Raw genomic sequence first — 22,444 nt, forward strand, 5'->3', positions numbered from 1 at the left:
CTCGTCTTCACAGTGATCAGCACACTTCTCATCTTTACAGTGAGTAGCACACTTCTCATCTTCACAGCGATCAGCACACTTCTTGTCTTCACAGTGAGTAGCACACTTCTCATCTTCACAGTGAGTAGCACACTTTTTGTCTTCACAGTGATCATCACACTTCTCGTCTTCACAGTGATCAGCACACTTCTCATCTTTACAGTGAATAGCACACTTCTCATCTTTATAGTGAGTAGCACACTTCTCATCTTCACAGCGATCAGTACACTTATCGTCTTCACAGTGAGTAGCACACTTCTCGTATTCACATTGATCAGCACACTTCTCAGCACACTTCTCAGCACACTTCTCGTCTTCACAGTGATTAGCACACTTCTCATCTTCACAGTGATCAGCACACTTCTCAGCACACTTCTCGTCTTCACAGTGAGTAGCACACTTCTCATCTCCACACTGATCAGCACACTTCTTGTCTTCACAGTGAGTAGCACGCTTCTCGTCTTCACAGTGATTAGCACACTTTTTGTCTTTACAGTGAATAGCACACTTCTCGTCTTCACTGTGATCAACAGTGATCAGCACACTTCTCAACACAATTCTCGTCTTCACAGTGGGTAGCACACTTCTCGTCTTCACATTGATCACAGTGAGTAGCACACTTCTCATCTTCAAAGTGAGTAGCACACTTCTTATCTTCATAGTGAGTAGCACAATTCTCATCTTCACAGTGAGTAGCACACTTCTCGTCTTCACAGTGATCCGCACACTTCTTGTCTTCACAGTGATTAGCGCACTTCTCATCTTCACAGCAATTAGCACACTTCTCATCTTCACAGTGATCAGCACACTTCTCGTCTTCACAGTAATCAGCACACTTCTCATCTTCACAGTGAGTAGCACACTTCTCATCTTCACAGTGATCAGCACACTTATCTTCACAGTGATCAGCACACTTCTCATCTTCACAGTGACACTTCTCGCCTTTACAGTGAGTAGCACACTTCTCATCTTCACAGTGAGTAGCACACTTCTCATCTTCACAGTGAGTAGCACATTTCTTGTCTTCACAGTGAGTAGCACACTTCCCATCTTCACAGTGAGTAGCACACTTCTCATCTTCACAGTGATCAGCACACTTCTCGTCTTCACAGTGATCAGCACACTTCTCGTCTTCACAGTGATTAGCACACTTCTCATCTTCACAGTGAGTAGCACACTTCGCATCTCCACACTGATCAGCACACTTCTCGTCTTCACAGTGATCAACAGTGATCAGCACACTTCTCAGCACACTTCTCGTCTTCACAGTGAGTAGCACACTTCTCGTCTTCACAGTGATCAGCACACTTCTCATCTTCACAGTGAGTAGCACATTTTTTGTCTTCACAGTGAATAGCACACTTCTCGTCTTCACAGTGATCAGCACACTTCTCATCTTTACAGTGAGTAGCACACTTCTCATCTTCACAGCGATCAGCACACTTCTCTTCTTCACAGTGAGTAGTACACTTCTCGTCTTCACAGTGAGTAGCACACTTCTTGTCTTCACAGTGAGTAGCACACTTCTCATCTTCACAGTGAGTAGCACACTGTTTGTCTTCACAGTGATCAGCACACTTCTCGTCTTCACAGTGATCAGCACACTTCTCATCTTTACAGTGAGTAGCACACTTCTTTTCTTCACAGCGATCAGCACACTTATCGTCTTCACGGTGAGTAGCACACTTATCGTCTTCACAGTGATCAAAAGTGATCAGCACACTTCTCAGCACACTTCTCGTCTTCACAGTGAGTAGCACACTTCTCGTCTTCACAATGATCAGCACACTTCTCAGCACACTTCTCGTCTTCACAGTGATTAGCACACTTCTCATCTTCACAGTGAGTAGCACACTTCTCATCTCCACACTGATCCGCACACTTCTTGTCTTCACAGTGAGTAGCACACTTCTCATCTTCACAGTGAGTAGCACACTTTTTGTCTTTACAGTGAGTAGCACACTTCTCGTCTTCACAGTGATCAACAGTGATCAGCACACTTCTCAACACAATTCTCGTCTTCACAGTGGGTAGCACACTTCTCGTCTTCACATTGATCACAGTGAGTATCACACTTCTCATCTTCAAAGTGAGTAGCACACTTCTTATCTTCATAGTGAGTAGCACACTTCTCGTCTTCACAGTGATCCGCACACTTCTTGTCTTCACAGTGATTAGCGCACTTCTCATCTTCACAGCAATTAGCACACTTCTCATCTTCACAGTGATCAGCACACTTCTCGTCTTCACAGTAATCAGCACACTTCTCATCTTCACAGTGAGTAGCACACTTCTCATCTTCACAGTGATCAGCACACTTATCTTCACAGTGATCAGCACACTTCTCATCTTCACAGTGACACTTCTCGCCTTTACAGTGAGTAGCACACTTCTCATCTTCACAGTGAGTAGCACACTTCTCATCTTCACAGTGAGTAGCACACTTCTTGTCTTCACAGTGAGTAGCACACTTCTCGTCTTCACAGTGATCAGCACACTTCTCGTCTTCACAGTGATTAGCACACTTCTCATCTTCACAGTGAGTAGCACACTTCTCATCTCCACACTGATCAGCACACTTCTTGTCTTCACAGTGAGTAGCACACTTCTCATCTTCACAGCGATCAGCACACTTCTCGTCTTCACAGTGAGTAGCACACTTCTCGTCTTCACAGTGAGTAGCACACTTATCGTCTTCACAGTGATCAAAAGTGATCAGCACACTTCTCAGCACACTTCTCGTCTTCACAGTGAGTAGCACACTTCTCGTCTTCACAATGATCAGCACACTTCTCAGCACACTTCTCGTCTTCACAGTGATTAGCACACTTCTCATCTTCACAGTGAGTAGCACACTTCTCATCTTTACAGTGAGTAGCACACTTCTTTTCTTCACAGCGATCAGCACACTTATCGTCTTCACGGTGAGTAGCACACTTATCGTCTTCACAGTGATCAAAAGTGATCAGCACACTTCTCAGCACACTTCTCGTCTTCACAGTGAGTAGCACACTTCTCGTCTTCACAATGATCAGCACACTTCTCAGCACACTTCTCGTCTTCACAGTGATTAGCACACTTCTCATCTTCACAGTGAGTAGCACACTTCTCATCTCCACACTGATCCGCACACTTCTTGTCTTCACAGTGAGTAGCACACTTCTCATCTTCACAGTGAGTAGCACACTTTTTGTCTTTACAGTGAGTAGCACACTTCTCGTCTTCACAGTGATCAACAGTGATCAGCACACTTCTCAACACAATTCTCGTCTTCACAGTGGGTAGCACACTTCTCGTCTTCACATTGATCACAGTGAGTATCACACTTCTCATCTTCAAAGTGAGTAGCACACTTCTTATCTTCATAGTGAGTAGCACACTTCTCGTCTTCACAGTGATCCGCACACTTCTTGTCTTCACAGTGATTAGCGCACTTCTCATCTTCACAGCAATTAGCACACTTCTCATCTTCACAGTGATCAGCACACTTCTCGTCTTCACAGTAATCAGCACACTTCTCATCTTCACAGTGAGTAGCACACTTCTCATCTTCACAGTGATCAGCACACTTATCTTCACAGTGATCAGCACACTTCTCATCTTCACAGTGACACTTCTCGCCTTTACAGTGAGTAGCACACTTCTCATCTTCACAGTGAGTAGCACACTTCTCATCTTCACAGTGAGTAGCACACTTCTTGTCTTCACAGTGAGTAGCACACTTCTCGTCTTCACAGTGATCAGCACACTTCTCGTCTTCACAGTGATTAGCACACTTCTCATCTTCACAGTGAGTAGCACACTTCTCATCTCCACACTGATCAGCACACTTCTTGTCTTCACAGTGAGTAGCACACTTCTCATCTTCACAGCGATCAGCACACTTCTCGTCTTCACAGTGAGTAGCACACTTCTCGTCTTCACAGTGATCAACAGTGATCAACAGTGATCAGCACACTTCTCAACACAATTCTCGTCTTCACAGTGGGTAGCACACTTCTCGTCTTCACATTGATCACAGTGAGTAGCACACTTCTCATCTTCACAGTGAGTAGCACACTTCTTGTCTTCACAGTGATTAGCACACTTCTCATCTTCACAGTGATCCGCACACTTCTCGTCTTCACAGTGATCCGCACACTTCTTGTCTTCACAGTGATTAGCGCACTTCTCATCTTCACAGCAATTAGCACACTTCTCATCTTCACAGTAATCAGCACACTTCTCATCTTCACAGTGAGTAGCACACTTCTCATCTTCACAGTGATCAGCACACTTATCTTCACAGTGATCAGCACACTTCTCATCTTCACAGTGACACTTCTCGCCTTTACAGTGAGTAGTTCACTTCTCATCTTCACAGTGAGTAGCACACTTCTCATCTTCACAGTGAGTAGCATACTTCTTGTCTTCACAGTGAGTAGCACACTTCCCATCTTCACAGTGAGTAGCACACTTCTCGTCTTCACAGTGATCAGCACACTTCTCGTCTTCACAGTGATCAGCACACTTCTCGTCTTCACAGTGATTAGCACGCTTCTCATCTTCACAGTGAGTAGCTCACTTCTCATCTCCACACTGATCAGCACACTTCTTGTCTTCACAGTGAGTAGCACACTTCTCATCTTCACAGTGAGTAGCACACTTTTTGTCTTCACAGTGATCAGCACACTTCTCGTCTTCAGAGTGATCAGCACACTTCTCATCTTTACAGTGAGTAGCACACTTCTCATCTTCACAGCGATCAGCACACTTCTCGTCTTCACAGTGAGTAGCACGCTTCTCGTCTTCACAGTGATCAACAGTGATCAGCACACTTCTCAGCACACTTCTCATCTTCACAGTGACACTTCTCGTCTTCACAGTGAGTAACACACTTCTCGTCTTCACAGTGATCAGTACACTTCTCATCTTCACAGTGATCAGCACACATCTTGTCTTCACAGTGATTAGCACACTTCTCATCTTCACAGTGATCAGCACACTTCTCAGCACACTTTTCGTCTTCACAGTGACACTTCTCGTCTGCACAGTGATCAGCACACTTCTCAGCACACTTCTCGTCTTCACAGTGACACTTCTCGTCTGCACAGTGAGTAACACACTTCTCATCTTCACAGTGATAAGCACACTTCTCGTCTTCACATTGAGTAGCACACTTCTCGTATTCACAGTGATCAGCACACTTCTCGTCTTCACAGTGAGTAGCACACTTCTCGTCTTCACAGTGATCAACACACTTCTCTTCTTCCCAGTGATCAGCACACTTCTCGTCTTCACAGTGATCAGCACACTTCTCATCTTCACAGTGAGCAGCACACTTCTCATCTTCAGAGTGAGTAGCACACTTTTCGTCTTCACAGTGAGTAGCACACTTCTCAGCACACCTCTCATCTTCACAGTGATCAGCACACTTCTCATCTTCACAGTGAGTAGCACACTTCCCATCTTCACAGTTATCAGCACACTTCTCATCTTCACAGTGAGTAGCACACTTCTCGTCTTCACAGTGATCAGCACACTTTTGATTTGCTGATCAATTTACAGTGATTAGCACACTGTGAGAAGGTAGCCTCTTTCTAGCCTTGTTACCCCCACTTTTGGCCTGTTTGTGAGTGTATGTCAGGGTGTTTGTCACTGTTTTCACTGTCTCACTGGGATCCTGATAGCCAGGCCTCAGTGCTCATAGTGAAAACACTATGTTTTCAGTATGGTTGTTATGTGTCACTGGGATCCTGCTGGTCAGGACCCCAGTGCTCATAGGTTTGTGGCCTATATGTATGTGTCACTGGGACCCTGTCACACAGGGCCCCAGTGCTCATAGGTGTGCATGTGTATGTTCCCTGTGTGGTGCCTAACTGTCTCACTGAGGCTCTGCTAACCAGAACCTCAGTGGTTATGCTCTCTCATTACTTTCAAATTGTCACTAACAGGCTAGTGACCAATTTTACCAATTTACATTGGCTTCCTGGAACACCCTTATAATTCCCTAGTATATGGTACTGAGGTACCCAGGGTATTGGGGTTCCAGGAGATCCCTATGGGCTGCAGCATTTCTTTTGCCACCCATAGGGAGCTCTGACAATTCTTACACAGGCCTGCCACTGCAGCCTGAGTGAAATAACGTCCACGTTATTTCACAGCCATTTTACACTGCACTTAAGTAACTTATAAGTCACCTATATGTCTAACCTTTACCTGGTAAAGGTTAGGTGCAAAGTTACTTAGTGTGAGGGCACCCTGGCACTAGCCAAGGTGCCCCCACATTGTTCAGAGCCAATTCACTGAACTTTGTGAGTGCGGGGACACCATTACACGCGTGCACTACATATAGGTCACTACCTATATGTAGCTTCACCATGGTAACTCCGAATATGGCCATGTAACATGTCTATGATCATGGAATTGCCCCCTCTATGCCATCCTGGCATTGTTGGTACAATTCCATGATCCCAGTGGTCTGTAGCACAGACCCTGGTACTGCCAGACTGCCCTTCCTGGGGTTTCTCTGCAGCTGCTGCTGCTGCCAACCCCTCAGACAGGCAGCTGCCCTCCTGGGGTCCAGCCAGGCCTGGCCCAGGATGGCAGAACAAAGAACTTCCTCTGAGAGAGGGTGTGACACCCTCTCCCTTTGGAAAATGGTGTGAAGGCAGGGGAGGAGTAGCCTCCCCCAGCCTCTGGGAATGCTTTGTTGGGCACAGATGTGCCCAATTCTGCATAAGCCAGTCTACACCGGTTCAGGGACCCCTTAGCCCCTGCTCTGGCGCGAAACTGGACAAAGGAAAGGGGAGTGACCACTCCCCTGACCTGCACCTCCCCTGGGAGGTGTCCAGAGCTCCTCCAGTGTGCTCCAGACATCTGCCATCTTGGAAACAGAGGTGCTGCTGGCACACTGGACTGCTCTGAGTGGCCAGTGCCACCAGGTGACGTCAGAGACTCCTGCTGATAGGCTCCTTCAGCTGTTAGTAGCCTTTCCTCTCTCCTAGGTAGCCAAACCCTCTTTTCTGGCTATTTAGGGTCTCTGTCTCTGGGGAAACTTTAGATAACGAATGCATGAGCTCAGCCGAGTTCCTCTGCATCTCCCTCTTCACCTTCTGATAAGGAATCGACCGCTGACCGCGCTGGAAGCCTGCAAACCTGCAACATAGTAGCAAAGACGACTACTGCAACTCTGTAACGCTGATCCTGCCGCCTTCTCGACTGTTTTCCTGCTTGTGCATGCTGTGGGGGTAGTCTGCCTCCTCTCTGCACCAGAAGCTCTGAAGAAATCTCCCGTGGGTCGACGGAATCTTCCCCCTGCAACCGCAGGCACCAAAAAGCTGCATCTCCGGTCCCTTGGGTCTCCTCTCAGCACGACGAGCGAGGTCCCTCGAATCCAGCGACACCGTCCAAGTGACCCCCACAGTCCAGTGACTCTTCAGCCCAAGTTTGGTGGAGGTAAGTACTTGTCTCACCTCGCTGGGCTGCATTGCTTGGAACCGCGACTTTGCAAGCTACTCCGGCCCCTGTCACTTCCGGCGGAAATCCTTCGTGCACAGCCAAGCCTGGGTCCACGGCACTCTAACCTGCATTGCACGACTTTCTAAGTTGGTCTCCGGCGACGTGGGACTCCTTTGTGCAACTTCGGCGAGCACCGTTTCACACATCCTCGTAGTGCCTGTTTCTGGCACTTCTCCGGGAGCTACCTGCTTCAGTGAGGGCTCTTTGACTTGCTCGACGTCCCCTCTCTCTGCAGGTCCAATTTGCGACCTCCTGGTCCCTCCTGGGCCCCAGCAGCGTCCAAAAACGCCAAACGCACGATTTGCGTGTAGCAAGGCTTGTTGGCATCCATCCGGCGGGAAAACACTTCTGCACGACTCTCCAAGGCGTGGGGGATCCGTCTTCCAAAGGGGAAGTCTCTAACCCTTGTCGTTCCTGCAGTATTCACAGTTCTTCAGCCTAGTAAGAGCTCTTTGCACCAACCGCTGGCATTTCTTGGGCATCTGCCCATCTCCGAGCTGCTTGTGACTTTTGGACTTGGTCCCCTTGTTCCACAGGTACCTTCAGACAGGAATCCATCGTTGTTGCATTGCTGATTTGTGTTTTCCTTGCATTCTCCCTCTAACACGACTATTTTGTCCCTAGGGGAACTTTAGTGCACTTTGCACTCACTTTTCAGGGTCTTGGGGAGGGTTATTTTTCTAACTCTCACTATTTTCTGATAGTCCCAGCGACCCTCTACAAGGTCACATAGGTTTGGGGTCCATTCGTGGTTCGCATTCCACTTCTGGAGTATATGGTTTGTGTTGCCCCTATCCCTATGTTTCCCCATTGCATCCTATTGTAACTATACATGGTTTGCACTGTTTTCTAAGACTATACTGCATATTTTTGCTATTGTGTATATATATCTTGTGTATATTTCCTATCCTCTCACTGAGGGTACACTCTAAGATACTTTGGCATATTGTCATAAAAATAAAGTACCTTTATTTTTATTATAACTGTGTATTGTGTTTTCTTATGATATTGTGCATATGACACTAAGTGGTACTGTAGTAGCTTCACACGTCTCCTAGTTCAGCCTAAGCTGCTCTGCTAAGCTACCATTATCTATCAGCCTAAGCTGCTAGACACCCTATACACTAATAAGGGATAACTGGGCCTGGTGCAAGGTGCAAGTACCCCTTGGTACTCACTACAAGCCAGTCCAGCCTCCTACATTGGTTGTGCAGCGGTGGGATAAGTGCTTTGAGACTACTTACCACTCTTGTCATTGTACTTTTCATAAGAGAAAAATATACAAAACAAGGTCAGTGTATATACACATAGCCAAAAAGTTTTGCATTTCCTCTTTTCACTCTTTTCTAAGTGCTGAAAAGTACTTCTAAACTTTCAAAAAGTTCTTAAAAGTTTAAAAAGTTTTTTTCTGTCTTTCCAAAAAGTTCTGAAAACTTTTTTCTCTTTTTCTATCACTTTAACTCTCTCTAAAAAATGTCTGGCACAGGCCAAAAAGTTGAACTGTCCAAACTTGCATATGATCACCTTAGCTGGAAAGGAGCAAGGAGTCTCTGCATAGAGAGAGGTTTGAGTGTAGGGAAGAATCCTTCCTTAGAACTGTTAATTAATATGCTTAGAGTACAGGATAAGGCCATAAGTGCCCAATCTGTAGAAAAAGTAGCTAATGGTTCTCAATCTGATCCAGGGACTCCCCCAGGAAAAGGTTCAGGAAAGAAACTTCTCAGCCTGCCCATTACTAGACAGTCTAGCATAGTTGGTACAGAGGTTGAATCACACCATACTGATGGTGTGCTCTCACATTATACTGGTAGCCAACTGTTAGGGTGCCCTCTGTAAGGGACAGGTCTCCTTCTGTTCATTCCCATCATACCTCTGTATCTAGAAATGTCCCTCCCACCCACCCTGATGACAGATTGTTAGAAAGGGAGCTCAATAGATTGAGAGTGGAACAAACCAGACTAAAGCTGAAGAAGCAACAGCTGGATTTGGATAGACAGTCTTTAGAAGTAGAGAATGAAAGACAGAAGTTGGGTTTAGAAACCCATGGTGGCAGCAGCAGTATTCCCCATAGTCATCCTGCAAAAGAGCATGATTCCAGGAATCTGCACAAGATAGTTCCCCCTTACAAGGAGGGGGATGACATTAACAAGTGGTTTGCTGCACTTGAGAGGGCCTGTGCTGTACAGGATGTCCCTCAAAGGCAGTGGGCTGCTATCCTATGGCTATCATTTAGTGGAAAGGGTAGGGATAGACTCCTTACTGTGAAAGAAAATGATGCCAATAATTTTACAGTTCTTAAGAATGCACTCCTGGATGGTTATGGCTTAACCACTGAACAGTACAGGATAAAGTTCAGAGAGACCAAAAAGGAGTCTTCACAAGACTGGGTTGATTTCATTGACCATTCAGTGAAGGCCTTGGAGGGGTGGTTACATGGCAGTAAAGTTACTGATTATGAAAGCCTGTATAACACAATCCTGAGAGAGCATATACTTAATAATTGTGTGTCTGATTTGTTGCACCAGTACCTGGTAGACTCTGATCTGACCTCTCCCCAAGAATTGGGAAAGAAGGCAGACAAATGGGTCAGAACAAGGGTGAACAGAAAAGTTCATACAGGGGGTGACAAAGATGGCAATAAGAAGAAAGATGGTGAAAAATCTCAAGATAAGCATGGGGATAAGGGTAAAACCAAAGATCCCACTTCAAATCTTAAACACTCTTCAGAGGGTGGGGATAAAACAAATTCTTCCTCTTCTTCCCAACCTGCACACATTAAAAAACCTTGGTGCTTTGTGTGTAAAAACAGAGGCCATAGGCCAGGGGATAAGTCCTGTCCAGGTAAACCCCCTGAGCCTACCACCACTAATACATCAAGCTCTAGTGCCCCTAGCAGTAGTGGTACTAGTGGTGGGACTGCTGGCAACAGTCAAGCAAAGGGTGTAGTTGGGTTCACTTATGGGTCCATAGTGGAAACTGATGTAATCAGTCCCAAGACAGTTTCTGTCACACCTAGTGGCATTGGCCTTGCCACACTGGCTGCTTGTCCCCTTACAATGGATAAGTACAGGCAGACAGTTTCAATAAATGGTGTTGAGGCCTTGGCCTACAGGGACACAGGTGCCAGTTTCACTTTGGTGACTGAAAACCTAGTGCCTCCTGAACAACACATCATTGGACAACAGTATAAGATTATTGATGTCCATAACTCCACTAAGTTTCTTCCCTTAGCTATAATTCAGTTTAGTTGGGGTGGAGTTACTGGCCCTAAGCAGGTGGTGGTATCACCTAGCTTACCTGTAGACTGTCTCTTAGGTAATGACCTAGAGGCCTCAGGTTGGGCTGATGTAGAGTTTTATGCCCATGCAGCCATGCTGGGCATCCCTGAGGAATTGTTCCCTCTCATTTCAAGTGAAATGAAAAAGCAAAGGAGAGAAGGCCTGAAAACTCAGGATCCCTCTCCATCAACAGGTAAAAAGGGTATCACAGTATCCCCTAACCACCCTACCATTCAGGATACTATTCCTGTGGTGGGAGAAACCTCTCCTGGGGTGGCACCTGTTCCAAGGGAATCATCAGCTGGCAAAGCTGGACTCCCTGAGGTGGAAGTACCTCTCTGTGGGATAACTAACATTGGTGAGAAAAAGAGCACCATTTTAGTTAACATGGAGCATCCCTCCAACCCTCCCAGAGAAACTTTAGTGCAGAAACCCTGCACTACCTCACAACACTTAGGACAGCATCCCTGCCCTAGTGTGGAGCTCATAGGACAGCATCCCTGCCCTGCTCCAACTCAAGAGAAACAGCATCCCTGTTCTCTCTTCCAGCCAGATGGACAAAGTTTTTGCCCAGCTATGGCTTTTCAGAGACAGCATCCCTGTCTGGCATTTCCATCACTACAAATAGGTTCAGTGGACAATTCCCACTGCTCTAAACTAAAACTTAATGATAGAAACTCTGAAAATACATCTTCACATTGTTGCTTAGCTAAAAAACTTCAAACAGGGTGGTTTACATCCCCACAGGGAAGTAACCATATAGTGGATGATAAAGGGAGTAACCAGTCTATTGCAGAGCTACTCTCTACTTATCACCACTTAGACAATAAAGTCTCAACTGGCCAAGGTTAGCCTTATTGTCCTTCGTTTGGGGGGGGTTTGTGTGAGAAGGTAGCCTCTTTCTAGCCTTGTTACCCCCACTTTTGGCCTGTTTGTGAGTGTATGTCAGGGTGTTTGTCACTGTTTTCACTGTCTCACTGGGATCCTGATAGCCAGGCCTCAGTGCTCATAGTGAAAACACTATGTTTTCAGTATGGTTGTTATGTGTCACTGGGATCCTGCTGGTCAGGACCCCAGTGCTCATAGGTTTGTGGCCTATATGTATGTGTCACTGGGACCCTGTCACACAGGGCCCCAGTGCTCATAGGTGTGCATGTGTATGTTCCCTGTGTGGTGCCTAACTGTCTCACTGAGGCTCTGCTAACCAGAACCTCAGTGGTTATGCTCTCTCATTACTTTCAAATTGTCACTAACAGGCTAGTGACCAATTTTACCAATTTACATTGGCTTACTGGAACACCCTTATAATTCCCTAGTTTATGGTACTGAGGTACCCAGGGTATTGGGGTTCCAGGAGATCCCTATGGGCTGCAGCATTTCTTTTGCCACCCATAGGGAGCTCTGACAATTCTTACACAGGCCTGCCACTGCAGCCTGAGTGAAATAACGTCCACGTTATTTCACAGCCATTTTACACTGCACTTAAGTAACTTATAAGTCACCTATATGTCTAACCTTTACCTGGGAAAGGTTAGGTGCAAAGTTACTTAGTGTGAGGGCACCCTGGCACTAGCCAAGGTGCCCCCACATTGTTCAGAGCCAATTCACTGAACTTTGTGAGTGCGGGGACACCATTACACGCGTGCACTACATATAGGTCACTACCTATATGTAGCTTCACCATGGTAACTCCGAATATGGCCATGTAACATGTCTATGATCATGGAATTGCCCCCTCTATGCCATCCTGGCATTGTTGGTACAATTCCATGATCCCAGTGGTCTGTAGCACAGACCCTGGTACTGCCAGACTGCCCTTCCTGGGGTTTCTCTGCAGCTGCTGCTGCTGCCAACCCCTCAGACAGGCAGCTGCCCTCCTGGGGTCCAGCCAGGCCTGGCCCAGGATGGCAGAACAAAGAACTTCCTCTGAGAGAGGGTGTGACACCCTCTCCCTTTGGAAAATGGTGTGAAGGCAGGGGAGGAGTAGCCTCCCCCAGCCTCTGGGAATGCTTTGTTGGGCACAGATGTGCCCAATTCTGCATAAGCCAGTCTACACCGGTTCAGGGACCCCTTAGCCCCTGCTCTGGCGCGAAACTGGACAAAGGAAAGGGGAGTGACCACTCCCCTGACCTGCACCTCCCCTGGGAGGTGTCCAGAGCTCCTCCAGTGTGCTCCAGACCTCTGCCATCTTGGAAACAGAGGTGCTGCTGGCACACTGGACTGCTCTGAGTGGCCAGTGCCACCAGGTGACGTCAGAGACTCCTGCTGATAGGCTCCTTCAGGTGTTAGTAGCCTTTCCTCTCTCCTAGGTAGCCAAACCCTCTTTTCTGGCTATTTAGGGTCTCTGTCTCTGGGGAAACTTTAGATAACGAATGCATGAGCTCAGCCGAGTTCCTCTGCATCTCCCTCTTCACCTTCTGATAAGGAATCGACCGCTGACCGCGCTGGAAGCCTGCAAACCTGCAACATAGTAGCAAAGATGACTACTGCAACTCTGTAACGCTGATCCTGCCACCTTCTCGACTGTTTTCCTGCTTGTGCATGCTGTGGGGGTAGTCTGCCTCCTCTCTGCACCAGAAGCTCCGAAGAAATCTCCCGTGGGTCGACGGAATCTTCCCCCTGCAACCGCAGGCACCAAAAAGCTGCATCTCTGGTCCCTTGGGTCTCCTCTCAGCACGACGAGCGAGGTCCCTCGAATCCAGCGACACCGTCCAAGTGACCCCCACAGTCCAGTGACTCTTCAGCCCAAGTTTGGTGGAGGTAAGTCCTTGCCTCACCTCGCTGGGCTGCATTGCTGGGAACCGCGACTTTGCAAGCTACTCCGGCCCCTGTGCACTTCCGGCGGAAATCCTTCGTGCACAGCCAAGCCTGGGTCCACGGCACTCTAACCTGCATTGCACGACTTTCTAAGTTGGTCTCCGGCGACGTGGGACTCCTTTGTGCAACTTTGGCGAGCACCGTTTCACGCATCCTCGTAGTGCCTGTTTCTGGCACTTCTCCGGGTGCTACCTGCTTCAGTGAGGGCTCTTTGTCTTGCTCGACGTCTCCTCTCTCTGCAGGTCCAATTTGCCATCTCCTGGTCCCTCCTGGGCCCCAGCAGCGTCCAAAAACGCCAAACGCACGATTTGCGTGTAGCAAGGCTTGTTGGCGTCCATCCGGCGGGAAAACACTTCTGCACGACTCTCCAAGGCGTGGGGGATCCGTCCTCCAAAGGGGAAGTCTCTAACCCTTGTCGTTCCTGCAGTATTCACAGTTCTTCAGCCTAGTAAGAGCTCTTTGCACCAACCGCTGGCATTTCTTGGGCATCTGCCCATCTCCGAGCTGCTTGTGACTTTTGGACTTGGTCCCCTTGTTCCACAGGTACCTTCAGACAGGAATCCATCGTTGTTGCATTGCTGATTTGTGTTTTCCTTGCATTCTCCCTCTAACACGACTATTTTGTCCTTAGGGGAACTTTAGTGCACTTTGCACTCACTTTTCAGGGTCTTGGGGAGGGTTATTTTTCTAACTCTCACTATTTTCTGATAGTCCCAGCGACCCTCTACAAGGTCACATAGGTTTGGGGTCCATTCGTGGTTCGCATTCCACTTCTGGAGTATATGGTTTGTGTTGCCCCTATCCCTATGTTTCCCCATTGCATCCTATTGTAACTATACATGGTTTGCACTGTTTTCTAAGACTATACTGCATATTTTTGCTATTGTGTATATATATCTTGTGTATATTTCCTATCCTCTCACTGAGGGTACACTCTAAGATACTTTGGCATATTGTCATAAAAATAAAGTACCTTTATTTTTAGTATAACTGTGTATTGTGTTTTCTTATGATATTGTGCATATGACACTAAGTGGTACTGTAGTAGCTTCACACGTCTCCTAGTTCAGCCTAAGCTGCTCTGCTAAGCTACCATTATCTATCAGCCTAAGCTGCTAGACACCCTATACACTAATAAGGGATAACTGGGCCTGGTGCAAGGTGCAAGTACCCCTTGGTACTCACTACAAGCCAGTCCAGCCTCCTACACACACTTGTTAAAAAATTTATTCTTCACAGTATTATGTTTCAGTTTGTTTAAAAATGTTGTTTCAATAATTTTATTAATAATTTTGCTTTCCCAGCCGAACTGTTCAATATGCAAGCTGTCAATCTGTCATCTTCATTTTTACAGGACCCTGGTGATCCTCCTTTGAAATAGTGAATTTGATTTAGAACATTCACTGCATACTTAGAAGCCATAGATGGATTGAAGTTTCAACCTGATAGGAAACACAATTTGCTGCATCATTATTTGGTTGTTGGAGGCCAAAATGTATTTGTCCATTTACCTGAATTCATTGGTAATGATGATGATGGTATCATGAGTTTGAGGTTGCAGTCAAAAGATTGGAATTTTATTTTCAGGGAAAGATACATTTGGTGGTACTTTATCATACATTTATCACACTGGAACAGTCCCCTAATGAGCCTTATGACTCATATAGTACAGCTTTAAAAGTATTTGCAGCATATCGTGAATTTGAACGCTTTACCTTACAACTCATTAGAGATCAGATTGTGTCTAGATGTTATTCTAAAAACAATCAGCAAAGATTGTTGGCCTGTAAGAATCCTACACTTGACGAAGCAATAGACATTGCTAACAGCATTGAACTTCCTCATGAATACTCTAAACAGCTAGAATATGACAATTCTGCCCATTGTGTGCCCAAAGTTTGTCATAACAAACATAGGACTTCATTACAACCCTGGTGGTGAATGCTGCTGCCCTACTGACGGCCGCCAAGATACCATGACCGCGGCGGTATAACGTTACAGGTATTATGATCCACACAGAGAAATCCGCCATTATACAGACACCCAACAAGTCCTCCAGCCCAAAGATCAGTGATAAACTGGCAGTACCAAAACCTACACCGTTACGTCAACAGAAATACGCCCACAGCATCAGGACCCACGAATCACCGCAGTGGTCTTTTAACCATTGGAGGTAGACACGGCACGCTCAAAATATACGCACACTAACAAAACTACACCACATTGGACAATTCAAAATATACATACCTGACACACCTGACACACACCACACCCACACACCCAATCCAATATAAAACACCCACCCACATTACCCACAACTCTTACAATGAAAATAAATATTGCCAACTGACAGAGAGACAAGCCAGGAACACCCACTTAATCTGAGCCACATAATACCATCACCCATACACCATCCACGCACCTCACAGCACACACCCCAACACATCACGCCACACACCCTCACACATACCACTCACACTACGCCCATTGCACCACAAAGACACCCCAGGTTTTCATGGGAGGAGCTAAGGGTCATGGTGGAGGAAATCATCCAGGTAGAGCCACAGCCTTTTCGGATCACAGGTGCAGCAGACGTCCATTGCAAGGAAGATAGAGCTATGGCGGAGAGTCGTGGACAGGGACAGCACCCCAGAACAAGGGATGACATCAGGAAGAGGTGGAATGACCTATGGGGGAAGGTGCGTTCCTTGGTTGCAAGACACCAGATAGCCACACAGAGGACTGGTGGTGGACCCCACCTTCTCCCCCACAACTAACAACATGGGAGGAGCAAGTCTTGGTGATCCTGATGCATCCTGAGGGCCTCCCAGGAGTAGCAGGAGGACTGGACTCTGGTAAGTTACATTTTTACTACTGTAACCCCCCACCCTACTTGCATGCCATCACAAACTCCCTCCCCTTCCCTCACCCCTATCACTCCACCACCTCACATATACCCCACCATCACAACCCACCCATCCCAATACCAAGTCCTGAATCCAACAACAATGCATGGACACTCATCACAGACCTGCATAGACACCCATCACCACAGCATGCACATTAGTGACCATCACTTGGCCAACCGAATCACAACTCACACAAGCCAAAGCTGCCTTGCCAATAAAAACCATAGAGGGAAACATGTCCATGCACAAGATGTCACACGCAGTAACAATAACACTGCATTTTCATCCCCACAGGACCCCCACTCAATGTCACCGGAGAGGTGGTGCCACCAACATCCAGTCCTCCCCCAGAATAGGCCCACAGTGATGACAGCAGCTCTGCACGCCTGGATCACAATGACCAACCTGGCCCATCAGGGACCCCTGCCACAGTCCCAACCCTCCACAGAGCCTCCGCCCAGTAAACACCAGCACAGCACCCACCCAGCGGGCCCATACCTCTGTCCCCAGAACACGTCAATCGACCACTACAGGGACCCCAGGCAACCCCACAAACCCAAGACAATCAGAGACCTTGGATCAGTGGCAGTGGGAACACGGTTCAGGGGACAGAGGCACAGGACAACAGGGAAGCTGGGAGGACTGCGGAGATACAGAGGGGGACAGACCCAGGGATCCCACTCCCCATGAGGCACTTGCAGGGATCCTGGGAGCATACCACCATTCCCAGGAGACCATGGGCCAGATAATGTACAAGTTGCAGAAACAGCCGCTGCAGGAGGGACAGTATCTGGGGATCAGGGAGGACCTCAAACACATCCACACCACCCTGGTCACCATTGCAGGGGTGCTGGCAGGCATGGGCAACACCATGAGGGAGGCTATGGCACACCAACTGGCCCCTGACACTAGCCAAACTGAAGAACAGCCCTAAACCTCCGCCAGCGCAAGTGGACAGGAGGCCCTGCCACAGGAACAACAGGCCACCAGCACCCCACCCCCTGCAAAAGGAGAACCACCACGCAAAAGGTCCCTGCGATCCAGGCAGAAGCCAGAGAACATTGCCAAGACCCCACCCAGGAAACAAGACTCTCCTGATTGTCACCCTTCTGTCCCACTCTGTTACCCTGTCCACCTTGAACTGCTATTACTCCCCTTTCTATGGCCCATTGGACAATGCACCTGTGATACCAGTAGACTAGACTCTACCCTAGACTTTCCTCCATCATCAACCCAACCCACTGCAAAACCCCCTCCAATTATTAGCACAAAAAGAAACACCCTTGGAACTAATACAAGTATGGAGTCTGTCAATTGATATGTCAAAATATGTATTCATTTAACAAACTGTAAACATTGCAATTCAACTGTAAAGTCATGTATACATAGGTATGACCTGTAGTGGGTGTAGGAGGCTGGACTGGCTTGTAGTGAGTACCAAGGGGTACTTGCACCTTGCACCAGGCCCAGTTATCCCTTATTAGTGTATAGGGTGTCTAGCAGCTTAGGCTGATAGATAATGGTAGCTTAGCAGAGCAGCTTAGGCTGAACTAGGAGACGTGTGAAGCTACTACAGTACCACTTAGTGTCATATGCACAATATCATAAGAAAACACAATACACAGTTATACTAAAAATAAAGGTACTTTATTTTTATGACAATATGCCAAAGTATCTTAGAGTGTACCATCAGTGAGAGGATAGGAAATATACACAAGATATATATACACAATAGCAAAAATATGCAGTATAGTCTTAGAAAACAGTGCAAACAATGTATAGTTACAATAGGATGCAATGGGGAAACATAGGGATAGGGGCAACACAAACCATATACTCCAAAAGTGGAATGCGAACCACGAATGGACCCCAAACCTATGTGACCTTGTAGAGGGTCGCTGGGACTATTAGAACATAGTGAGAGTTAGAAAAATAACCCTCCCCAAGACCCTTAAAAGTGAGTGCAAAGTGCACTAAAGTTCCCCTAAGGACAAAGTAGTCGTGTTAGAGGAATAATGCAGGAAAGACACAAACCAGCAATGCAACAACAGTGGATTTCCAATCTAGGGTACCTGTGGAACAAGGGGACCAAGTCCAAAAGTCACAAGCAAGTCGGAGATGGGCAGATGCCCAGGAAATGCCAGCTGCGGGTGCAAAGAAGCTTTGACTGGACAGAAGAAGCTGAGGTTTCTGCAAGAAAGAAAAGGGCTAGAGACTTCCCCTTTGGTGGACGGATCCCTCTTACCTCGGAGAGTCGTGCAGAAGTGTTTTCCCGCCGGAAGCACGCCAACAAGCCTTGCTAGCCGCAAATCGTGCGTTTGGCGTTTTTGGACGCTGCTGGGGCCCAGGAGGGACCAGGAGGTCGCTAATTGGACCTGAAGAGAGAGGGGACATCGGGCAAGACAAAGAGCCCTCACTGAAGCAGGTAGCACCCAAAGAAGTGCCAGAAACAGGCACTACGAGGATGCGTGAAACGGTGCTCGCCGAAGTTGCACAAAGGAGTCCCACGTCGCCGGAGACCAACTTAGAAAGTCGTGCAATGCAGGTTAGAGTGCTGTGGAACCAGGCTTGGTTGTGCACAAAGGATTTCTGCCGGAAGTGCATAGCGGCCGGAGTAGCTGCAAAAGTCGCGGTTCCCAACAATGCAGCCCAGCGAGGTGAGGCAAGGACTTACCTCCACCAAACTTGGGCTGAAGAGTCACTGGACTGTGGGGGTCACTTGGACAGAGTGGCTGGATTCGAGGGACCTCGCTCGTCGTGCTGAGAGGAGACCCAAGGGACCGGTAATGCAGCTTTTTGGTGCCTGCGGTTGCAGGGGGAAGATTCCGTTGACCCACGGGAGATTTCTTCGGAGCTTCTGGTGCAGAGGAGGCAGGCTACCCCCACAGCATGCACAAGCAGGAAAACAGTCGAGAAGGCGGCAGGATCAGCGTTACAGAGTTGCAGTAGTCGTCTTTGCTACTATGTTGCAGGTTTGCAGGCTTCCAGCGCGGTCAGCAGTCGATTCCTTATCAGAAGGTGAAGAGGGAGATGCAGAGGAACTCGGATGAGCTCTTGCATTCGTTATCTAAAGTTTCCCCAGAGACAGAGACCCTAAATAGCCAGAAAAGAGGGTTTGGCTACTTAGGAGAGAGGATAGGCTACTAACACCTGAAGGAGCCTATCAGCAGGAGTCTCTGACGTCACCTGGTGGCACTGGCCACTCAGAGCAGTCCAGTGTGCCAGCAGCACCTCTGTTTCCAAGATGGCAGAGGTCTGGAGCACACTGGAGGAGCTCTGGACACCTCCCAGGGGAGGTGCAGGTCAGGGGAGTGGTCACTCCCCTTTCCTTTGTCCAGTTTCGCGCCAGAGCAGGGGCTAAGGGGTCCCTGAACCGGTGTAGACTGGCTTATGCAGAATTGGGCACATCTGTGCCCAAGAAAGCATTTCTAGAGGCTGGGGGAGGCTACTCCTCCCCTGCCTTCACACCATTTTCCAAAGGGAGAGGGTGTCACACCCTCTCTCAGAGGAAGTTCTTTGTTCTGCCATCCTGGGCCAGGCCTGGCTGGACCCCAGGAGGGCAGATGCCTGTCTGAGGGGTTGGCAGCAGCAGCAGCTGCAGTGAAACCCCAGGAAGGGCAGTTTGGCAGTACCAGGGTCTGTGCTACAGACCACTGGGATCATGGGATTGTGCCAACTATGCCAGGATGGCATAGAGGGGGCAATACCATGATCATAGACATGTTACATGGCCATATTCGGAGTTACCATTGTGAAGCTACATATAGGTAGTGACCTATATGTAGTGCACGCGTGTAATGGTGTCCCCGCACTCACAAAGTTCAGGGAATTGGCTCTGAACAATGTGGGGGCACCTTGGCTAGTGCCAGGGTGCCCTCACACTAAGTAACTTTGCACCTAACCTTTACCAGGTAAAGGTTAAACATATAGGTGACTTATAAGTTACTTAAGTGCAGTGTAAAATGGCTGTGAAATAACGTGGACGTTATTTCACTCAGGCTGCAGTGGCAGGCCTGTGTAAGAATTGTCAGAGCTCCCTATGGGTGGCAAAAGAAATGCTGCAGCCCATAGGGATCTCCTGGAACCCCAATACCCTGGGTACCTCAGTACCATATACTAGGGAATTATAAGGGTGTTCCAGTAAGCTAATATAAATTGGTAAAAATGGTCACTAGCCTGTCAGTGACAATTTGGAAAGAAATGAGAGAGCATAACCACTGAGGTTCTGGTTAGCAGAGCCTCAGTGAGACAGTTAGTCACTACACAGGTAACACATTCAGGCACACTTATGAGCACTGGGGCCCTGGGTTACCAGGGTCCCAGTGACACATACAACTAAAACAACATATATACAGTGAAAAATGGGGGTAACATGCCAGGCAAGATGGTACTTTCCTACACAACCCCCCCTCAAACGAAGGACAATAAGACTAGCCATGACCTGATGAGTCTTCATTGTCTAAGTGGAAATATCTGGAGAGTCCATCTGCATTGGAGTGGCTACTCCCAGGTCTATGTTCCACTGTATAGTCCATTCCCTGTAGGGATATGGACCACCTCAACAATTTAGGATTTTCACCTTTCATTTGTTTTAGCCAAAGTAGAGGTTTGTGGTCTGTCTGAACAATGAAGTGAGTGCCAAACAGGTATGGCCTCAACTTCTTCAGAGCCCAGACCACAGCAAAGGCCTCCCTCTCAATGGCAGACCAACGCTTTTCTCTAGGGGTCAACCTTCTACTAATAAAAGCAACAGGTTGATCCTGGCCCTCAGAATTAAGTTGTGATAGGACTGCCCCTTCTCCTAATTCAGATGCATCAGTTTCGACATAGAATTTTTTAGAGTAACAAGGGCTTTTCAGGACAGGTGCAGAGCACATGGCCTGCTTCAGCTCCTCAAAAGCTTTCTGACAGTTTGCTGACATTAATACCTTTTTAGGCATTTTCTTGGATGTGAGGTCATTGAGAGGGGCTGCAATGGAGCCATAGTTCTTAATGAACCTCCTGTAATACCCAGTGAGGCCTAGGAAGGCTCTCACCTGAGTCTGAGTGGTAGGGGGAACCCAATCAATAATTGTTTGGATTTTCCCCTGAAGTGGTGCAATCTGTTCCCCACCAACAAGGTGTCCCAGATAAACCACCTTACCCTGCCCTATCTGGCACTTTGAAGCCTTGATAGTGAGGCCTGCCTTTTGCAGGGCCTCCAAAACTTTCCATAGGTGGACCAGGTGATCATCCCAGCTGGAGCTAAAGACAGCTATATCGTCCAAATATGCTGCACTGAAAGCTTCCAGCCCTTGCAGGGCTGTGTTCACCAACCTCTGAAAAGTGGCAGGTGCATTTTTCAAACCAAAAGGCATTACAGTAAACTGGTAATGTCCTCCAATGGTAGAAAATGCAGTCTTAGATTTAGCATCTTCTGATAATTTGATCTGCCAATACCCTGCAGTCAAATCAAAAGTGCTTAGATACTTGGCAGATGCCAGTGTATCTATAAGCTCATCTGCCCTGGGTATAGGGTGAGCATCAGTTTTGGTTACCAAGTTGAGACCTCTATAGTCTACACAAAACCGCATTTCCTTCTTTCCATCTTTAGAATTGGGTTTTGGTACCAGTACCACAGGAGAAGCCCATGGACTGTCAGAGTGCTCAACCACTCCTAGTTCCAACATTTTCTGAACTTCTTGCTTTATGCAGTCCCTGACATGGTCAGGCTGCCTATAGATCTTACTTTTGACAGGTAAACTGTCTCCAGTATCTATAGTGTGCTCACACCAAGAAGTGGTGCCTGGCACAGTAGAGAAGAGTTCTGAAAATTGTCCTAGGAGATTTATGCAATGGTCTTTCTGCTCAGCAGTAAGACAATCTGCCAAAACTACACCTTCCACAAGAGCATCTTGTTCT

The sequence above is a fragment of the Pleurodeles waltl genome, chromosome 2_2 (assembly GCF_031143425.1).
Source record: "Pleurodeles waltl isolate 20211129_DDA chromosome 2_2, aPleWal1.hap1.20221129, whole genome shotgun sequence".
Taxonomy (NCBI): domain Eukaryota; kingdom Metazoa; phylum Chordata; class Amphibia; order Caudata; family Salamandridae; genus Pleurodeles; species Pleurodeles waltl.